The 20,661-nt window shown below is 53.0% G+C and overlaps 1 protein-coding gene across 1 annotated transcript in view; it reads right to left on the minus strand.

The window, feature by feature from the left end:
- MYOCD (myocardin) overlaps positions 1–18,915 on the minus strand; it is a 214,976-nt gene extending 196,061 nt beyond the window's left edge. The window contains exon 1 of the mRNA XM_063175672.1: positions 18,686–18,915. The gene's annotated coding sequence lies outside the window, so the exon portion shown is untranslated. The remainder of the gene's footprint in view (positions 1–18,685) is intronic.
- Between the last annotated feature and the right edge of the window lie 1,746 nt (positions 18,916–20,661).

Consider the following 20,661-nt stretch of genomic DNA (forward strand, 5'->3'; position numbering starts at 1 on the left):
CTCCTTCCCAGAGCATTCTGCAGACACAGCACCAACCCTCTGCCAGGTCTGCAGTGCTGGCCAGGAGCTCTGAGACAGGTGGGATGGATAAAGCATTTCAAGGAGGCTCAGGTAGCTTCTGCATCACCTCCCAGATGTGCTGGCCCTTGGAAAGTCATCTTCTCTTCCCAGCACGCCCTGCTCTGGGCCAGCCCGAGGGAGGAAGGGAGAAAGCTGAAACCCCAGTGAAATCACAGGAGGTCCCTTGTGGTTCCTGGCTCGAGCTGCTGTGGATCCATTTCAGCTGAATAAATGATTATCTTGACAGCTTGAAAGCTGCTCTTAACCACAGCTCGTGCCCAACGCCCCCCAAGGCTGGGGGAGGCTCCATAAATCAGCAGAAACCAAATCAGTGAGAGGAGATAAGGGACAGAGCAGAGGTGTGACACTCTCTGACAAATGTCTGTGAGGTGGCAGCCCCAGGGCTCAGTGCTGCAGCCACGTGGGACACCAAAGCTCTGGGCTGATGGATGGCTCTGTGGGCCTGGCCCTGCTGCCACATCCTGCAGCACCTCACAATTCCTGCCCTGCTGGCCTGATGGGTACGAGCTGGGCTGCCAAAATCAGAGGGGTTTGGGAAAGCTGCAAAAGGCCTCAGAGACAGCAGAACTGTGATCAGAGCTAAGCAGCAGCCGTGAGATTGGTCAGCAGAAAAATTATTTAAAAAAAAAGTAGAAAAGCAAGGACAAATAGAACAATGGTCTGTGTATAAACACTTGTCTAGAATAACTCCCTAAGCTACAGAAAAGTTTATCAGTGAGATATTAGGGAGTTCTAAGCTTACTAACAGAGCTCTGTGCGCTGTGTTTTAAGGCTCACAAGCAGGTATTGTATTTGAAATAAGCAAGCATTGTTTAACCAAAGGTACCTGTGCTTATAGTGGTTGGACAGAACTGCTGTCAATGTGCTTTTGCTTTGTGTGATTGGTCAAAAAACTTTTAAAGTGAGTTGTAACATTAAATTCTGTGTCTGCTGGCTGGGATGTGAGCTGATGGCATCTTCCCATTGTCATAACCATGTAATGAGACTGATGCTGGAAAATAGAACAGCTCAAGGCACGTTCCCAGCAGTCCTGTCCCATTGGGGCTTTGTACAGAGACCTTGGCTGGTGATAAGAACCACAGAGGCTCTGGGGCCACAGTCAATTCATCCTGGGCTGAGAAGAAGCAACAACTTCAGGAAATGGGGCAGAGGAGCTCCAGGCAGAGCTATCCCCAAGTTATTGTTCCAGGTTATTCCCAAGGAACCTCAATGGGAATCTCAGGGTGGACTCCAAACCCTCCTGATGGCCTGCACCACCCAAAGGTGGCAAAAATGCATCATCTCAGTCCCTCATCCCATCCCTTGTCTCAGCCTGACTCTCTCTAACTGGCAGCTTTGCCATGGCCCCATTCCTCAGGAAAAAGCAAAATGCTGCAGGAGGAGCAATGTCTCTGCTCTTCAGGGACTGAGAGGCAGGAGAGGAGGAAGAAACAGGCAAAACTCTGACCCCTCACTGCATGGTTGATCCTTCCCTCTTTCTCCTGTGCTCAGGATTCCCTTCCCTTTGCACCTCTGCTGGTCTGGACATGAGAGAGAAGGAGGCAAGAAAAATCCTGCTGGGAAAGCAGAGTAGATGCAGCATTCTGATGGAAAACTGACCGAGTAGATGGAGACTTGGAATCCTCAGGGAAGCACTGCAAAGCCTGCAGAGACAGCCTGGTGTCCCTCAGGAGTTAAGGATGTGCTCTGTGTGGGGAGCCCAGATGCATCCAGGAAGAAATTGGCCCCTATAATGGGATCAGTAAACCTACAGAACTTCCAGGGTGACAATCCTGGAGGCAAATAAGAGTTTGAGTCCCCAGGGCTGCCCATGCAATGTCCTGCAGGATTTGCCTGAGGGGTGTGGACACTAAATCAGGTTTGTGTTCTCCTCAGCTCACTGAAAGCAGCAGTGCCTGGGCTGGAGACAGCTCTGATGGTCTCTGGTGACAACAGCCAGGAAATCCCAGCCTTGGCAGGGCCAGAGCTCCCTCAGGTTGGCTTTGGACCATCCCTGCACACCAGAAATGGCCTTTAAATGGGGAGTTTTGAAGGTGCCAGCATCTAATTTCTCAGCTTCTCTTAATTTTTGCCTTCTTGCCAGTCCTCTTGCTTTACAGACAGGACATATCACTTCTTCAAGTGCTCCAGGACTCCCTGGCCAGGGCCTGTGTGAGGCTTTGGCCATTAATAACAGCCATGGTTCCATATCTCAACCAGCGTCCACCTCCCTCCCTTGCAGGTGAGCCCCTGCCAGAAAAGATTTGGGATCTGTGGCAAACTCCAAGGCTCTGGAGAGCCCTTGGCCTCCTGCACTGATCTCCAACCCCAACAGAGTGCAAGTTTATCCTGGAAGCTTTCATTGATACCCAGCCACGTTCGTCACTTGAGTCTCTGCAGACCTTCTGCCAGTTCAGGTGGGGTTTCTTGCCTCTCCCTTTCCCCCCAGCTCTCAGCTCTGCTTGGGCCAGCCCTGAGAGGTGCCTGGCTCCCAGCCACACATCAAGGGCTGGTATCAGATCTGGAGCTCAGAGTTTCATTTTTATGGGGAGAACTTTGGCAGCAGCGGGTCCACCCGAGCCGGCTGCTGAAACCTCTCCCCCTGTCTGCTGCTCCAGCCATGCCTGCACCAGGGTGGAAACCAAGCCAGGGGCACCTCCTGGGCACATTTCACTGCAGGCTTTGATGCCAAACCAAGCCAGGGGCACCTCCTGGGCACATTTCACTCCAGGCCATGGTCTCTGATGCCAAACCAAGCCAGAGGCACCTCCTGGGCACATTTCACTTCAGGCCATGGTCTCTGATGCCAAACCAAGCCAGAGGCACCTCCTGGGCACATTTCACTGCAGGCCATGGTCTCTGACCTCCTGTGAGAAGAACAGCTCTCCACGTCCTGCCCAGTACAACCCTAGGTCCTGCCCATGCCCTTCTCCTTCTTTCTGGCATTCAGGCTGAAATCAATAAAATTGGCATATTCATTCTTTTTTTTTTTGGAAATACAAGGATGGTACTCCTGGCTTCAGGAAGTTAGATCAGCACATGGAGATGTCCTGCTGGAGGAACGTTCCCTTCACCTTTCTTGTTTAATGTTCCAAGGAGGTTTTTATTATTTTTAATCAGTACAAAAATCAGACAAAAGCCACACTGTGCTGCAGTACTGAAAGTACATCCCAATAATTCAGAGTAAAATACCGCACGAGACAGGAGGACTCACTCCCCACACAACCAAGAAAGAAATTCCTGCTTCAACTCCTAAAGACCTGGCCGATGCTGAGGATGCACGAGTTCCAAATGAGCCTGTACCTTAACACACTGCTGCACAGGTGGCTGAGAAAGCATTTAAAGGGTTAATGGCATCTTTCTAGTCCTTTATCCACTGCCTGTGCTGGGGGCTGCAGCTGGAGTGTCTTGAAGGTGCCATCCCACTCAATCTCTGCAGGGCAGGCAGAATCCCCTTGGATTCATGGTGATACCAAAGGATCCCCCATTCACTCCCCCTTTGTCTCCTCAGGGAGGGCTGCCCTGTCCACATGGCCACACAAGCTTGGACAACACTTTGGAGAGTTCTGGGCTAGAGCTGGCCAAGAGACAGCCCTGGGCTTGTGCTTGGAGCAGTCTGCTGGCCCAGTATGGAGTCACAGAATCATGGCAGCTCCTGGGCTGGGAGGGACCCCCAGGATCACACAGTGCAGCTCCTGGCCCTGCACAGACACCCCAAAATCCCACCCTGGGCATCCCTGACTGTTCAAAGGCTCCTGGAGCTCTGGCGGCCTTGGGGCTGTGCCCATTCCCCGGGGAGCCTGGGCAGTGCCAGCACCCTCCTCTGGGGGAAGAACCTTTCCCTAAATCCCCCCTGGGCATCCCTGACACAGCTCCAGCCATTCGCTGCAGCCTGTCCCTGTCCCAGAGATCAGAGCTGTCCCTTAGGAGGAGCTGCAGCCCCTGGGGAGCTCTGCCCTCAACTCCTCTGCACCAGCTGAACAAACCCATCTCCCTCAGCCTCCATCTTCATCACCACCACATGCCTGGTGACACCACAATGCCACCTGCTCTGCCCAGGTGCTTTTAATGACCAGAATGTCCTGATGAGCACATCTCTGGCTGCTCTGGGCAGCCACCCTCAGCCTCCAGCAGCTCTGAGGGTTCCCAGATGGGGCAAAGGAGACCATCACTGCTCGTGCCAGGGGCTGCAACTGCTTCAACTCCTAAAAGACCTGGCCAATGCTGAGGATACACAAGTTCCAAATGAGCCTGTATCTTAACACACTGCTGCACAGGTGGCTGAGAAAGCATTTAAAGGGTTAATGGCATCTTTCTGATCACCTGGGCACACTGAGGCAGGGATTGATGGGAAGCACATTCCCAGCTCCATGTCCCCAGCAGGGCGTGCTGGCCCCAGGGAAGGGCTGGCCCAGGGTCCATCCTGCTGCTGTTTTGTCTCTGACTGAGGGGTCAGGCAGCCCCAGGAGCTGTCAGGAGCTCCCTGCGCCAGCAGGCTCCGTGTGAGGCCTCAGGGAGCTTGCACAACACAGCAAAAAGGGATTTTACATTTAGAACATTCATTGTTGTAAATGTAAAACACTTCATGTTCACAAAAACGTGAACACTTCGTGTCTTCTTGTGCTGAGCAATGAGGGGGTGCTCTCTAGACTGGCTGGAAAAGCCTGTAGGGAAGATGAAACAGGAAAGCCTTATAAATATGATTGCCTGGCAAAAGATTTGGAGAATTTGGAAACTATAAGCGAGATTGAAATGAAAGCAAGCTTTGAGATACCTGAGTTACTGAACAACTGGAAAACAATGGCATGGCCAGCTGAAGGTAATCCCCTTTTGATGGAACAACACCCTCTGCTTGCAGACAGGCCCAAGGGTCAGAGCAGACCCTACAGCTTGGCAGAAGGGGCCCAAAGAGGAGTTTTAAGGGTTTAAAACTACTCCAAAGAGTAGTTTTTAGGGTTTCCAAAGAGTAGTTTTAGGCTTAGCAGAAGGAGTCCAAAGAGGAGTTTTTAGGGTTTAAAATGTAACACAGTATGGTGATGTAATGATTCTTATGGGCTGTATGTAAATGCTGTAGGATTTGTATCTTGTATTAGATTGGTTAGTGAGAATCAGAACATTCAGCACAGAAGAAGATTTATTGTATTGTAATGGAACCCTCTCTCTTTCATCCTCCTTACCACTCTCTTGCCTTCTCTCTCTTTACCACTCTCTTTACTGCTCTGAGCTGTGCTGGCAGCTCCCAGCAGGGCCCTGCACCCAGGCCCTTTGCAATAAACCCAAGTTCCAGACCTGGCTTCAGAGATCTCTGGTCCCCATCCATCCTGACCATCCCACCCCCTGTCACTCCTACAAAAGCCCTTCAGTCCATGGCTGCTCCACAGAGCTTCTGAATGAGGAGCTGGCTGTGTGTGCTGTCCTTCAAATCAATCTCCACCACTGGAAACATCTCTGGAAAGCTGATTTGGCAGAATTTCATTGAGAATTGCCAGTCTGGAAATGACAGGTGTATTTGGCAGTGTCTTGTACAGCTGTGCATGGTTTCCACCTTCCAGGAAACACTCCCTGGGGAGCACTGGTCAGAGAGCCAGGCTCCACCAGAAACTCATCCAGAACTAAAGCTCAGCACAACCTAAGAGCCATTCCAAATATTTGTTAATAGGCAAAAAGCAAACAGAAATTACACACGAGGAATTTCAGTCTGAATCAAACTGCACGTCATCATTTCTCACCATCCTTGTAAAGGTCTGTTGGTTTCCAAGTGAAAAATGCCACTGATAAACCACTTGCACTCCAACAAAGCCACCTGGCTTCCATCCTGACATTTGTATTCACTTGGCTGATTTTTTCCCCCCAAGAACACACTTTTTTCTGTACAAAGCAGAACCCTCTTGTTCAGGAGAAAATTCAGAGGAGCTCAGCAAGGCTCTCAAACACCCAGAGGGACACTTGGGACTGTGTAGGGTCAGAAGTTGGGCACAATGGCCCTGTGGGTCCCTCCCAGTTTGGGATATTCTGCAATTCTGTGATTCTATGAAACGTTTGTTGGTGTTTGCATTCAGACAAGAGGCTGGGGAGGTCTGTGTGTGTCAGAGCAGCCCAGCAAGATGAGGGATGAGCTCATGGGAGCTGCCATGACATCACAGGGCACGGCACCCCAGCCTGCTGGAAATGCCTGTGCATGACAGAGCCTTCCTGCACAGAACTGCAAACATTTATTCTGGAAGGCTCTGGATGCTCGTGGCTAAGAGCAATAAATACAGATTTCATTTCATGGTTAATACCCTGTCCAGGGTAAAATGCTCATTTTTAATATCGCTGCCTGCGATCTGACATTACCAACGAGATGTTGCAATGCAATCTCTGAGTCACTGAGCAGCAGATAATGGGATTTTCTTGAGTTCAATCTGGAGGAGTTGGCCCCATTCGTCAAGCTCAACAAAACGATGCCAGAGAGTCTGCCAGAGAGTCTGTCTGGGCTGTGCTGCACGAGTTACGTGACCCAGGGCTGCGAGGAGAGGGGGGAGAGGGAGCAGACCTGGATGTCACCAGGGGGATGTCCTGGGAGGGTGAATCCCTCTCTCCTTCCTTGGGGTCAGCCAAGAGTTTGGGGTATGAGGGAGTCAGGAGTGACCACATCGCTCTGCCTTGGGTTTCAGGCTGCCCCAAGGGAGCTGCTGTCCCACAGCTGAGATTTGGGGTCTGGGCAGTCCCTGTGACATGGAGAAGTGGCCCAATGTGAGAGGATCCCAAGGGTGCTGCTGTCCCACAGCAGGACCAGGCACACCTGAGATTTGGGGTCTGGGGGTCCTGGAGGCTCCAAGCATCTCTCCCATGGCATAGGGTAGGTTCATGGGCACCTCACTGTGTCCGCAGGAAAATGAAACCTGTGGCCAGGTCTGGGCAGTGCCTGTGACATGGAGAAGGTGGCCAATGTGAGAGGATCCCAAGGTCGTGCTGTCTTCTCCTTCCTTCTCCTGCCTTCCCCGGCCTTCTTCTTCCTCCTCCTGCCTTTTCCTGTCTCCTCCTTCCTTCTCTTTCCTCCTTCTTCATCCTCCTTCCTCCTCCTGCCTTCTCTAACCTTCTCCTCCATCCTCTTGCCTTCTCCTTCCTTCTCTTTCCTCCTTCTTCATCCTCCTTCCTCCTCCTGCTTTCTCCTTGCTTCCCCTTCCTCCTTCTGCCTCCTCCTTCCTTCTCCTGCCTTCCCTTGCCCTCCAGCCCAAGCTGCCCAACGGGATCTCCCTGTGCTGTGGATAAAATCCCCATCCAGGCTGTGTTCAGGGTTGGCACTGAGGGCTGGGATCTGTGTCTGGGACAGGAGCTGCTGACCCACAGGAGACCTCCCAGCTCTGAGCATCCTCCCCAGAACGAGTCACCACTGCTTGCTCAAATCCTTGTCAGTGAAATTTGGCATTCTGGGCATCAAATTCGTAATTTCAAAGAGAAACTTAATTTTCCTACAAAAATAATAATAATAAAAAAAAGCATAAATTTTATTTCCAACTAAATCTGGAAAAACTCAAAGTAATTGAAGAATTTCTGGTTTTAATTGCCAAATGCAGAATGTTGAGGAAACTTGGAGAATCCAAAAAAAAGTTTTGGACTCAACTTTCATTTGCCAAAGGAGGGATGATGCCATCTTAAAGCTGCCAGATTTCAGATGAGCCTCAGTTTAATCGAATTAATCTATATGTTGACAAAAAACACTTCATGAAAACAACTTTTCTCAGGAACAATTTCCATTTCCCAGTTTTGTGACCCGACAATGCATGCCAAAAGTCTCTAAGAGTGCTTTAGTTTATTTAACTGAAAAGCAAAATGACAATAAAGCGAATATTTAAAGTGAAGCTCTGTTCTGAAAATACATCCACTTAATGCTTAAACGATTCAGCTTCACAGAGCTGGAAACAATTATGAACCAAATCAATTGGGAGAAGGAATTTAATCATAAAAATGTGAACGCTAAGTGGGAATTGTTGAAAAACATTTTACACGTTACCCCAAAACCACAATCCCACAATTGAGCAAGAAGGCAACACTGGTTACAAAAAAAATAGACAACTCTGGCTCGTGAGGGAAGTGAAGACAACAGTGAAAAATAAGAAAACCATATATAACTTAAGAAAGTGGAAACTGATCCTAATGAATGAGAAGTGAGGAGCTGCAGAAAGCTGATAAGGAAAGCCAAGAGCTGAGAACAACGTTTGGGCTGCAAACCTGAGCGAAGGAGCAGCACTTCTGTCAGTGAAAAGGGAATAATTATTGCTCTGGGAGGCTGTGGCTCGTGTTAGACTCAGGGTGGGTGCACCAGAGGCAGCAGCTGCAGCAGAAATCTGATTTATTCACCAGGGGCTGGGCATCACCTCTGGGCAGGGCCCTGCCAAGGCTGCCACAGACAGCAACAGAGAAATGTAGGCGAGAGAAATGGGATTAAAGCTAACTCACAGACCTACAGAAGACAGAACGTGTCAAACTAAGGCTCACCTTTTCCCTGGAATTGCCATTTTGATTGATAAAATGATATTGGTGCTGTAATACGCTCAGACTCCTGCAGGGCCATTGCACTGCTACATTTTGGTGAAGGAACCAGAACAATACCCAATTAACACAGGCCATATTTAACAGATTAAAGCTGGCTGTGGGGTGTCCCAGCTGTGCCTGTCAGTGGGAAATCCGCACCCAGAGGGGGGAAAGGAGCTCCCTGGGGGTCAGGGCTGGGCCCTGGGCTGATCAGCTGCCTTATCAATGATCTGGAAAGAGATTCAATCATCTATGCTGGCACCGAGACAAACAAATGGATGGAATGGTCACTGTGTGCAGGCAGACGATGCAGCTACACATCCAGGAGCAGATTACTGGCCACAGAGACAGCCCAGGGTGCTCTGTCCTGGGAGGGGTGGCTGTGGCACCCCAGAGAGTCTGCAGAGTTTGTGCAGGCTGTAGCTCCTCACAGGAAATCCCAGTGCCCTGAGTGCCCCTGGGTGTGCCAGCACCCAGCTCTGCTGCTCACTGCGCACGGGAATGTTGAGAGGCTGAGGAAAAGTTGGGAATTTGGTTATAGAGAAGCAGCCCTGCAGTGAGAGTCCTTCAGAACACATCAAATTCACAGTGACCCAAACCAGCTCTTCATAGAGTAACAGAATCCCAGGTGGTTTGGGTTGGAAAGAACCTTAAAACCCATCCAGTGCCACCCCTGCCATGGCAGGGACACCTCCCACTGTCCCAGGCTGCTCCAGCCCCAATGTCCAGCCTGGCATTGGCATCCAGGGGCAACCACAGCTGCTCTGGGTGCCCTGTGCCAGGGCCTGCCCACCCTGCCAGGGAACAATTCCTTCTGTATATCCAATCTAAACCTGCTTTCTGTCAGTGTGAAGCCATTCCCCCTTTTCCTGTCAAGCCCTTGTGGGTTCCCATCAGGTTCTGAAAGGCCACAATTAGATCGCATTAAAGCTTCTCCTGTCCAAGTGAACAGTGCCAGCTGTGCCAGCCTTTGCTGCCAGCAGAGCTGCTCCATCCCTGGCATCATCCTGGAGCCTCCCTGGGCTCTCTGCAGCAGCTCCAGCTCCCGCCCATGCTGGGACCCCAGAGAGAGACAGAACTTGCCCTGTGGCATCTCTCCCACTGTTTATTTCTAGTGGGGAATGAACCCCAATATGGAAATGGACAAAAACTCATAAAAGGGTGAAAACTCCTGACTCTGAGTCCATCCTGGGTCCATCTTGGGTGCAGCCCTGGCTGGGCTCTTGCACTGCCCAAGGTGGAGCCTCTGAGGCCTTTTAATAAATCCCCACTTCGTTCCTTTAACTCTGCCCAGCCTCTGCTCCAGGAGCCTCTCCAGGCACCCCCAGCACTCCCGGGTGCCAAGAGCGGCTCTGGCTGCCCCTGTGCCAACATCCAGCATGTTTTCCAGCTGACCTGTGAGGAATGTGTGTCACTGAGGAGGATCTGCAGCCCTGCAGAGCACAGAGCACAGCTGCATTGTTTAAAAGTGCCTGATGCAGCAGAGATGATCTCAGGGAGATAACTCCAGGAGTGTGCTACAGCAACTACCTTCGCCAGTGGAAGATTCTTATAAATTCACTCCTCCTGCCATCCTTTTGCAAAGGGTCAGGAGATGTACTGACAATAGCAGCATGCAAATATTTCAGGACTTGGCCACACGCTGAGCAAACACTCTGGATAGTTTCAGCACGAGATTAAAATGCCAGATCAGCGAGCAGCGCTGCACTTTAAATATGCTCACTAATTTATGAAGTTTATTCTTAGCAAGCTTGCAGACTTCAGAAAGTTGAATTTCTTGCTGACAAATGGAGCTGGGCAGGCTGGGTGTGCGTGCTGTGGCCCCGGAGGCAGTGCAGGGGAGCAGGTCCCACTGAGCCCTGCATGGGCAGAGTCCCCAGGGCTGGGTGTGCAGACTCTTGTGCAGCCTCAGAGTACAGAACCAGGCTCTTGGCACACCCCACACCCCTCCGAGGAGCTGCTGCCTCCCACTCCAGGCTCAGACATCCCTTATCTGCTTCCCCTGTGTGCTGTGGGTTAACTGCTCTGAGCAGCACTGCCAGCATCAGTCCCTGTGCTCCAGGAGCTGCAGCAGGGTCACCTCCCACACACCCCCAGGGCTGAGCCAACACCTCCCCTACCAGCACAGCCTCCTCCATGGTCCCCAAGGACAGCCCTGTCCCTTTTGCTGGCAGTGCTGTGCCCAGCACCTCTCATCTGCCTGTGCCAGAGGCTGGGCTCAGGAGCTTAATGATGATTTATCCCAGTCCAGGCTGGTGGGAGGGGTCTCAGGTGGGACACAGCAGGTACCAGGTACACCCCCAGTGCCCCTCAGGACACAGCAGGTACCAGGAACACCCCCAGTGCCCCTCAGGACACAGCAGGTACCAGGAACACCCCCAGTGCCCCTCAGGACACAGCAGGTACCAGGTACACCCCCATGCCCCTCAGGACACAGCAGGTACCAGGAACACCCCCAGTGCCCCTCAGGACACAGCAGGTACCAGGAACACCCCCAGTGCCCCTCAGCCCTCTGCCTCTGCTGGGCTCCATGGCCCTGAGGAGCTGGGTATGGAGTAGCAGGGCTTCCTCAGGAGGGGACCAGTGCTAGCACTGCTTCTAAAGAGATAAGAGACAAGATAGATATAAGATAGACATGATAAATATAAGATGACAGATATAAGATGTAAGATATGAGATAAGAAATGATAGATATAAGATTATAGATGTGAGATATAAGACATAAGATATAAGAGATAAGATAGATATAAGATGTAAGAAATAAGAGATAAGAGATAGTTATAAGGTGGATATAAGATATAAGGCGTAAGATATAAGATAGATATAAGATGTAGGATGGTATAATATATATATAAGATACAAGAGGTAAGATGTAAGATAGATATAAGATAGATATCAGATATATATTTTTAGTTTCCTTCTTATCCAATCTGAACTAAAGAGTGTGTTCAGGCGCCCTTCTGAAGGGCTGTGTGTCCACCTTTCATCACCACCATCCTGAAGATGAAGCCTGGCAGCAGGACAGAGTTCTGGGATGATGTTTGGAGTCCTGTGCACCAACACTTCCCAACCCTTGGGCCCTGTGACACAGGGATGCAGACGAGGTGCTGGTTTCTCGGCTGTTTTAATGACCTGGAAAGGCTCGGGGATGGCCTTGGGCAGCCCGCGCTCCAAAGGACGAGAAGAAGCTTCAGGTTTTTTCTCGGTCTCGGTGTTTATTAATTGTTTATCTAAAAGATTTTCTCTCGGCCCGACAGAGGTCTGCTCAGCAGCCAGCCATGGGCACACTGAGAGCCCCCAGGGCGGTCACCTATCTTTATACTCAAAATTACGTATACAATATTTATCAATTTCCCCCAATACCTTTCACCCTTATTAACCAGTGCACTTTTAGTAATAACCAATCCCAAAGTGCCAACATCACCACAGAAGATGGAGGCCAAGAAGAAGAAGAAGGACAGGACACGCCCCAATTCCTCCATCTTACTTCTTTAGCCCCCCCTGTACAGAAATCTTAAACCCTGTGTCTCACACTCTAATTAACTTATCCCTTCACCATTCACCCAGTGAAATCCTCCCAGTCCTCATACAGGTGTTGTCTCCTGTGCAGGATCAAACTCAAGCCACCAGACACTTCTGGCAACATTCCAGGACCCCCGAGCCCCCCAAGGGTGGTCTCAGTGACTCGGCACATCAGTCCTGAGGTGCTGAGATCCCACAACAAGGTATGCTCTGTGGCACAGGGATGCAGAGGAAGGATAATCCCATGTGGCACAGGCATGAAAAGATGGGATGCTCTGTGTCACAAGGATGAAAAGAAGGGATGCCCTATGGCACAGGAATGCAGAGAAAGGAGAAGTCCTGTGGCACAGGGATGTAAAGAAGGGATGCTCTGTGGCACAGGGATGCAGACAAGAGATGCTCTATGGCACAGAGGTGCCCTGTGGCACAGGGATGCAGAGAAGGGATGCTCTATGTCACAGGGATGCCCTGTGGCACAGGGATGCAGAGAAGGGATGCTCTACAGCACAGGGATGCCCCGTGTCACAGGGATGCAGAGAAGGGATGCTCTGTGGCACAGGGATGCCCTGTGGCACAGGGATGCAGCGAGGGGCCATCCCCAGACCAGGAGCTGCTTTTCAGCCCCGAGGCCAGGCTGGGCACTGAGTGCTGGGCCAGCTCCTCGGCAGGGCAGTGCCAGCCCCCATGTTGGTGCCCCCGTGCTGTGTGTGGGGCAGGGATGGCACAGAGGGCAGCAGGATCCCGTGGCTGGGGCTCACAGCCATGCAGGGCCACTCTGCAGCTCCGGGAGCTGTCACTGCTGTCCTGGCAGGGAAAGGCTTTCCCAGGAACATCTCCTGAGCTGGGGGCAAATCCCACATGGCATCTCAACAGCAAAGGCGTGTCCTTGTTACTCACACTGCAAATGAGCTGAGTGTGCCTCTGCTGGGAGCTCAACAAACTCCTCTGCCCCGTCTGGCAGGGCTGGGTGATGGGAGAATGTTCCACCAAAACCAGAATGAAACCAGTCCTCCTGGCTGAGTGGTGGATAAATTTCCCACCTAAACCAACCCTCCTGGCTGAGTGATGGGAGAATGTCCCACAAAAACCAGAATGAAACCAACCCTCCTGGCTGAGTGATGAGAAATTTTCCACCAAATCCAACCCTCCTGACCTAAACAAATCCTTCTGGCTGGGTGGTAGATTAATGTCCCACCAAAATCAATCCTCCTGGCTGGGTGATTGGAGAATTTCCCACCAAAACCTGGCTGGCTGATGGGCAAATATCCCACCAATCCTCCTGGCTGGGTGATGGATAAATTTTCCACCTAAACCAACCCTCCTGGGAAAAGGCTGGGTGATGAGTGAAGTTCCCATCAAAACCAGTGCTCCTGGCTGGGTGCTGGATAAATGTCCCACCAAAATCCACCCTCCTGGCTTGAGTGATAGACAAATGTTCCACCTAAACCAACTCTCCTGGCTGGGTCATGGGTGAAGGTCCCACCCAAACCAAGCCTCCAGGCTGGGTCATGGATAAATTTCCCACCTAAGCCAGCCCTCCAGGCTGGTCCCCACCAGGCAGAGCTCTGTCTGGGGGCACACACACCCCACACCCACAGCACCAGCCCCGTGCCATCCCTGCAGAGCTCAGCACGCCCCGTGCTGTGAGTGAGGGGGACACAGCCCTGTCCTGCTGGTGGCTGTCCCACTGTCCCAGCAGGGTTCAGAGCCAGGAAATCCCTGGGGACAGCTGACAAGCCCTCTGCATCTGCTCCAGGAATGCCAGAGCAGGCAGGGTGCATTTTTTGGCTGGAGGTTGGGCCATAAATCAACCAGAAAAGCCCCCTGGCAGCTTGTCCCCCTCCCTGGTGCCTTCTCCAGGGCACTGCCAGCAGTGCCTGGGACACGGGCACAGGGCCTGGGGCAGTGCCAGGGAATCCTGGAGGAGCCTGGCAGTGCAGGATCTCCCTGCTCCTCATGCCCAGGGTGGGCTGGGCTCTTGAGGAGAGGGTGCCAAGGGGGCTGCCAGGGGGTTTGGGGCTGCCAGGGGGTTGGGGCTGATCCTGGGTGCAGTGAGAGCCCTGAGGGAGCCAGGCAAGGGCAGGGCTGCTGCTCTGGGGGCTCCCATTGGGCTGGGGAGGTCCATCTCTGTGGAGGAGCAGGAGCAGTCTGGTGACTCTCCTGTCTTCCAGAGAGGATTCTGTGCTCCTGCTACTGCTCTGCTGGGTGTGGGGGTCTGTGCAGCATCCCTGGACCCCCCATCCTCCATGGGGCTGTGCTGGTGGGCCCACAGGTGAGGTGACACCATGAAAGGTGTCCCCAGCACGCACAGGGGGACATCACTGAGCAGGGGACACTGCAGAGTATCTGTGCCCAGGATGGGGACATGCTGGGGGCTCAGAGGTGGGGAGGGGACACAAATTTGTCACATCTGGCAGATGTGGCACAGGTCTTGGGGCTGGAGGGAGCTCAGAGCTGGAGAGGGGACACCACAGCCCTGTCACATGTGGCAGAACACCTCTATAGCAGGTCCCTGGGGGATGGAGAGGACTCAGAGCTGGGTGATGGATAAATGACCCACCTAAGCCAACCCTCCTGGCTGGGTGATGGGTGAATGTCCCACCTAAACCAACCCTGGGGAGCTGGGGAGGTGACACCACAGCCCTGTCACTTCTATCAGAACACCTCCATAGCAGGTCCCTGCCCTCCAGCTCGGGGGTTTTGTCCTGGTTCAAGGCACCCCTGAGCCCAAGAGCAGGGATCTCTGGATCTCTGGATCTCTGGATCTCTGGATCTCTGGATCTCTGGATCTGTGTCACCCAAAGCCCAGAGCACAAGCTCAGCTCTGTTCCAGTCCCAGGCAGGAAGGCCAAGAAATAAAGCAGGTACATTCCAGGAATGCTGCAGCAGCAAACACTGCATGAATCACGTCAGGCCACATCTCCTTCCCAAAAATCACATTTGGGGTGGGCACCACACCTTTGGAGCTGGGCCCTTCCAGCACAGACAGGTCCTGCCCACCTGGGGTGGTGGAGGGGTGGGGAAAGCACCCGGCACAGGGAGGATTTGGGAGCCATGAGGGGTGGAAGGGCCACACATCATCCTTCAGGCTGTGCCCCTGCTCCATCTGCACCCCCTGAGCTGCCCGGGGGCATCAAACCAACCCCACAGGCCTTGGCACAGCACCCTCAGCTCCCCTGCTCCTCAGGAATATTTATAAATGTTAGAAATATTTATTTATTTATTTTCTCAGTCTTAAACCCAGCTGGAATAGATATAAATATTAAAAATATTTATAAATAAATATTATAAATATATTTATAAATAAATATATATTTATAAATATACATTTATATCTTCATTTATAAATATATATAGTAAGTATGTTATGAATATTAGAAATATTGATTTATTTGTTTTCTCCATATTAAACCCCACTGGAATATTTCTAGATATTAGAAATATTGATTTATTTTCCCCATATGAAACCCCACTGGAATATTTATAAATATTAGAAGTATTTATTTATTTTCTCTATATAAAACCCCACTGGAATATTTAGAAACATTAGAAATATTTATTTATTTATTTATTTATTTATTTATTTATTTATTTATTTATTTATTTCCTCCATATTAAACCCCACTGGAATATTTCTAGATATTAGAAATATTGATTTATTTTCCCCATATGAAACCCCACTGGAATATTTATAAACACTATAAATATTTATTTATTTTCCTGCTCCCACACAACAGCCCTGCCCTGCCCAGCATGCCAGGGCTGGCCTGGCTGACATCCAGAAGGGAAATAAAGGAATTGGAGTGAGACTACAGTGCCCACCGAGCAGCCACCCCTGGCACAGCAGGGCACTCACACTGGCACAGCAGGGCACACACCCTGGCACAGCAGGGCACACCTCTGCCAGGCATGGACAGCTCCTCATCCCCAGCCCCAGCCCAACCCCTCAGGCACTGGGGAGCAGCTGGAGCGTGCCCAGAGGAGGAGGAGGATGAGGGTGGGAGGAAGGCCCGTGAAGCACGCCCAGAGGAGGAGGATGAGGGTGGGAGGAAGGCCCGTGGAGCGTGCCCAGAGGAGGAGGATGAGGGTGGGAGGAAGGCCCGTGGAGCACACCCAGAGGAGGAGGATGAGGGTGGGATGAAGGCCCGTGGAGCACACCCAGAGGAGGAGGATGAGGGTGGGAGGAAGGCCTGTGGAGCGTGCCCAGAGGAGGAGGATGAGGGTGGGAGGAAGGCCCGTGGAGCGTGCCCAGAGGAGGAGGATGAGGGTGGGAGGAAGGCCTGTGGAGCACACCCAGAGGAGGAGGATGAGGGTGGGAGGAAGGCCTGTGGAGCGTGCCCAGAGGAGGAGGATGAGGGTGGGAGGAAGGCCCGTGGAGCACACCCAGAGGAGGAGGATGAGGGTGGGAGGAAGGCCTGTGGAGCACGCCCAGAGGAGGAGGATGAGGGTGGGAGGAAGGCCCGCGTGCCCGGGATGCTCCGGCAGCCCCAGGATGCAGCACAGCACACAGCACAGCCCCACAGGACGGAGCTTTCTGCTGGTTGCACGTTTTGTGAAAAGCTGCTGGCAAAAATGCGCATTTTCTTTGGCCGTGTTTTGCAGGGATTTGGCAAAAATGTAACGTTAGTGTCTCCCCTTGAGAGAACTTTATTGAGTGGAACAAAGTGGGATATTTTTAGCTACCCATTGTTAGCTGCAGAACAAAGCCATAACTAAGATATTTTGTCTCTTACACTGAAATGGGACTATCAGACAAATCCATGTACAGTCAAATGTGGCTGCCCATTCACATGGAGCACGAGAGGGAAACTATTTTTAGCCTGAACGCTCCACACAACGACCACATTTCCACATTTCCACATTTCCACATTTCCACATTTCCCCTCCACGCTGGACCACCAGAAAACACAGAGCAAACACAGAGAGGCAGCACCAGAGAGAGCAGCACTGGGCAGGGGGACCTGGGGTCACTCCCTGCTGCTGGCCCTGGGGTGTCTGACAAGTGACATTTATAGGAGAGGTCACCTAAAAAAGAACACTTTCATTTTTCTGCCTTTTGGGGTGTTCTACCCCCTGTGCTCGGAGCTGAAGTGATGGGAGTCAGGAGGAAGCAGTAAAGCAGGATACAGAGAGCTCTCAGAACAGTGCTGAACCCTGAGCCCTCCCTGTCCCCAAAACACTCGTGCATGGCCCTTCTGGGGGCTTCTAAATCCTGCCAGAGCAACGAAGCCCTCCTGGGGGCCACCAAACAATCCTGGGGGCTCCCAAACAATCCTGGCGGCTACCAAAAAATCCTGGGGGCCACCAAACAATTCTGGGGGTCGCCAAACCCTCCTGGGAGCTACCAAACAATCCTGCGGGCTACCAAACCTTGCCAGGGCCACCAATCAATCTCTCCTGGAAGCCACCAAACTCTCCTGGGGGTCACCAATCTCTCCTGGAAGCCACCAAACCCTGCCAGGGCCACCAAACGCTGCCAGGGCCACCAAACCCTCCTGGAAGCCACCAAACCCTGCCAGGGCCACCAAACCCTCCTGGAAGCTACCAAACCCTCCTGGGGGCTACCAAGGAATCCTGGAAGCCACCACACCCTGCCAGGGCCACCAAACCCTCCTGGAAGCCACCAAATCGTCCTGGGGGCCATCAATCCCTGGGATGAGGAGGGAGGATGCTCCCGGGCAGCGCTGCCCCCTCCCCGCTCCATCCCCGCTGGAGATGCCCCGGCTGCGGTGCCAGGGCGCTGCTTTGGGGAGTTTTAACCCTTAGACACCCGAGAGCCCAGCCTGAGGCTGCTTTGGGAAGTTTTAACCCTTAGACACCCGAGAGCCCAGCCTGAGGCTGCTTTGGGAAGTTTTAACCCTTAGACACCCGAGAGCCCAGCCCAAGCTGCCCCGAGCAGCGCTCAGCACATGACATCAGCGCTTCTGTGAAGGATTCGGGTAACAGAAACAAAGCGCTCCATAAATGCCCCGGATTTCTGCGTGTGAGAGATGCCGGGAGCTTCTCTAAACACTCCTTGTGGGTTGCAGTGTGAGTCACTGAGAGGCTGCATTAAACTCTGAGGGTTCGGTACAACCAGGATGACCCTGCTCGCTCAAGGGAGCCGTGACACGCTCATGGCAAAGGAGGAGTAAAAGAGGGGTGACACCACAAAACTCACGGTGGGGGGGTCCCACCGTGCCAGCTGGGGTGGGGACACCAGAGAAGCCACCAGAGCAGTGTCCCAATGGCTGCAGCACAGTCAGAAACTTTGGGAACCTTTGGGGAGCTCCAGGCCCCATCAGCTCCATCCTCCCCATGCTCAGCCACCTCTGGCTGCCAGGCTGGCTCTGAGTGCCAACCACACCGTGTCCCCTGAGTGCCAAACACCTTGTGCCCGCTCCTGAAGGAGTGCCAGCTCCTCAGAGAGCTCTCTGCACTCCACACCCTGCCAGGTGCCGCTGGCACCCCTCAAAACCCCAGCAGCAGCAGGGGCAGAGGCGATGCCCGGCTCTGCTGTGTCCCCAAAGCTGTCCCCACACACCGTGTGGCACCGTGACCGAGCCAGCAGAGGACAGGACAACAAGAAGGAACATGAATTCATTACCTGAGGGCTTTTCGAGCGTCCTGCAGGAGATGCTGCTCTGCCGCTGCTCCGCGGCTCGGGGCTGCTCTGACCAGGGAGCACCGATCGTGTTTTATAAACTTGAAGCACAGTAAGAACGGGTTTAAAATAGAGTGAACGGAGCTGGTGCGGGTGGAATTAGACAAACTCTGCGAGCTGCTTTTCCAAAAATAAATTAACTTCTTGCAGCCCTCGGCGGAGCAGAGGCGGGGGCCGGGGCCTCCCGGGAGCGCTGCCCGAGCGCCTCTGCCGCTGCTGTCCCCTCCTGGCACAGCCCCGAGCTGGGGCTGCCCCATTGCTGGGGCTGCATGGCCAGGGGGCAGCCCCACCGCATCCCCCCCGGCCCCTCTGCACCCCAATGAAGGGTCTGTGCACTGGGAGAGAGGAGCAAGGCACCTGAGGAGTCGTGCCCTGGCAGGATCCCAGCCAAGGGTGGCACTGATGGGGCAGTCCCTGCCAGGATTGTGCTGCGCATTGCTGTCAGCCCAGGGAGGCCAGGCTGGGTGAGCAGACCAGGGCTTGGCACTGCCAAGTGCCCCTGCTTGGGTGGAACTGGGCAATGGGGAGCTGGAGGAGGGGGCACAGAGAATCAAAGGAAAGTTTGGAAGTGTTGGAAAGGACTGAAAGATCATCCCATCCCACCCCTGCCATGGCAGGGACACCTTCCACTGTCCCAGGGACACCTCCCACTGTCCCAGCTGCTCCAAGCCCCAGTGTCCAGCCTGGCCTTGGGCACTGCCAGGGATCCGGGGGCAGCCACAGCTGCTCTGGGCACCCTGTGCCAGGGCTTGCCCACCCTGCCAGGGAACAATTCCCAATTCCCAATATCCCATCCATCCCTGCCCTCTGGCAGTGGGAAGGGATTCCCTGTGTCCTGGTGCTCCAGGCCTTGTCTCCAGTCCCTCTCCAGCTCTCCTGGAGCCTCTGTGGGCCCTGGAAGGGGCTTTAAGCTCTCTCTGGAGCCTTCTGCTCTCAACAGCTCTCAGGGGTTGATCTCACACAGGTGGAGATCTCACACAGGAGGAGGTGGCACTTCCTGCATCCTGCTCTCCTGAGTGTGGCCTCAGGGACCCCACGGTCTGTTCCCATATCCCTGAGCTCTGGGACATTTATTGAGCTCTGCCCAGCCCTCCCAGAGCTGCTGTCACCTTGGGCACAGCAGGCTGAGCCCCAAAACAGGCATGGCATGACCTGCCTGTAAAGCCCTGCACATCCCCAGTGCTTTCTCCTCCCTGAGAAGAATGAGATATACATCCCCAGTGCTTCCTCCCCACTGAGAACAAGCAGAATGATGTCCCCCCCACATGTGCCCTCAGTGCCACTGTGGTGCTGGGGACAGTGCTGGTGGCAACCCCTAAAAAAACAAAAAAAACCCAACCAAATAAATAAGCAAAACAAAACAAAAACAAACAAAACAATCTCTGTAGGTTTTTTGACACCAGCAGGGAAGAAAATCCCTCTTCCATCTGGCATCCAGGCCAAGGGCAGCCCTCCCTGGGCGGGCAGGATGCCACTCCAGGCAGGGAAAGTCCTTTTCCTGCTATTTATTTATATCCACGCGGCTGTAAACTCCCCCGCCTGCTGTGTCAGTGTGAACCTGCTGCTCACACTAACAAACACATCCCCCTTTGGTCAGAGCAGCAGTCCCTGCCTGGGGAGCTGGGGATCTCCACCAGCCCTTGCAGAAATGCCCAGCTCCCACTGGGTTTGTTTGCACAGCAGCTTGTGAGTGAATTCCTTTTGGCAAAGCAGCTCCCGGTCTGAGGCAGAGCCCCAAAGGCCACAGCAGTGATGGGACAGGGTGATGGTCACCTGGAAGGTTCTTCAGTGTCACACCCCGGAGAGCTCTGATCGTGGTGGGTTTGCACTGGGCAGAGCTGCAGTCCATGCAAAATATCCTTTAAAAGCAGGAGGGTTTCAGGACAGGCACAGAAAGGGGAACAGTGACATTTCTGGGG

This window comes from Melospiza melodia, chromosome 24 (assembly GCF_035770615.1).
Source record: "Melospiza melodia melodia isolate bMelMel2 chromosome 24, bMelMel2.pri, whole genome shotgun sequence".
Classification (NCBI taxonomy): domain Eukaryota; kingdom Metazoa; phylum Chordata; class Aves; order Passeriformes; family Passerellidae; genus Melospiza; species Melospiza melodia.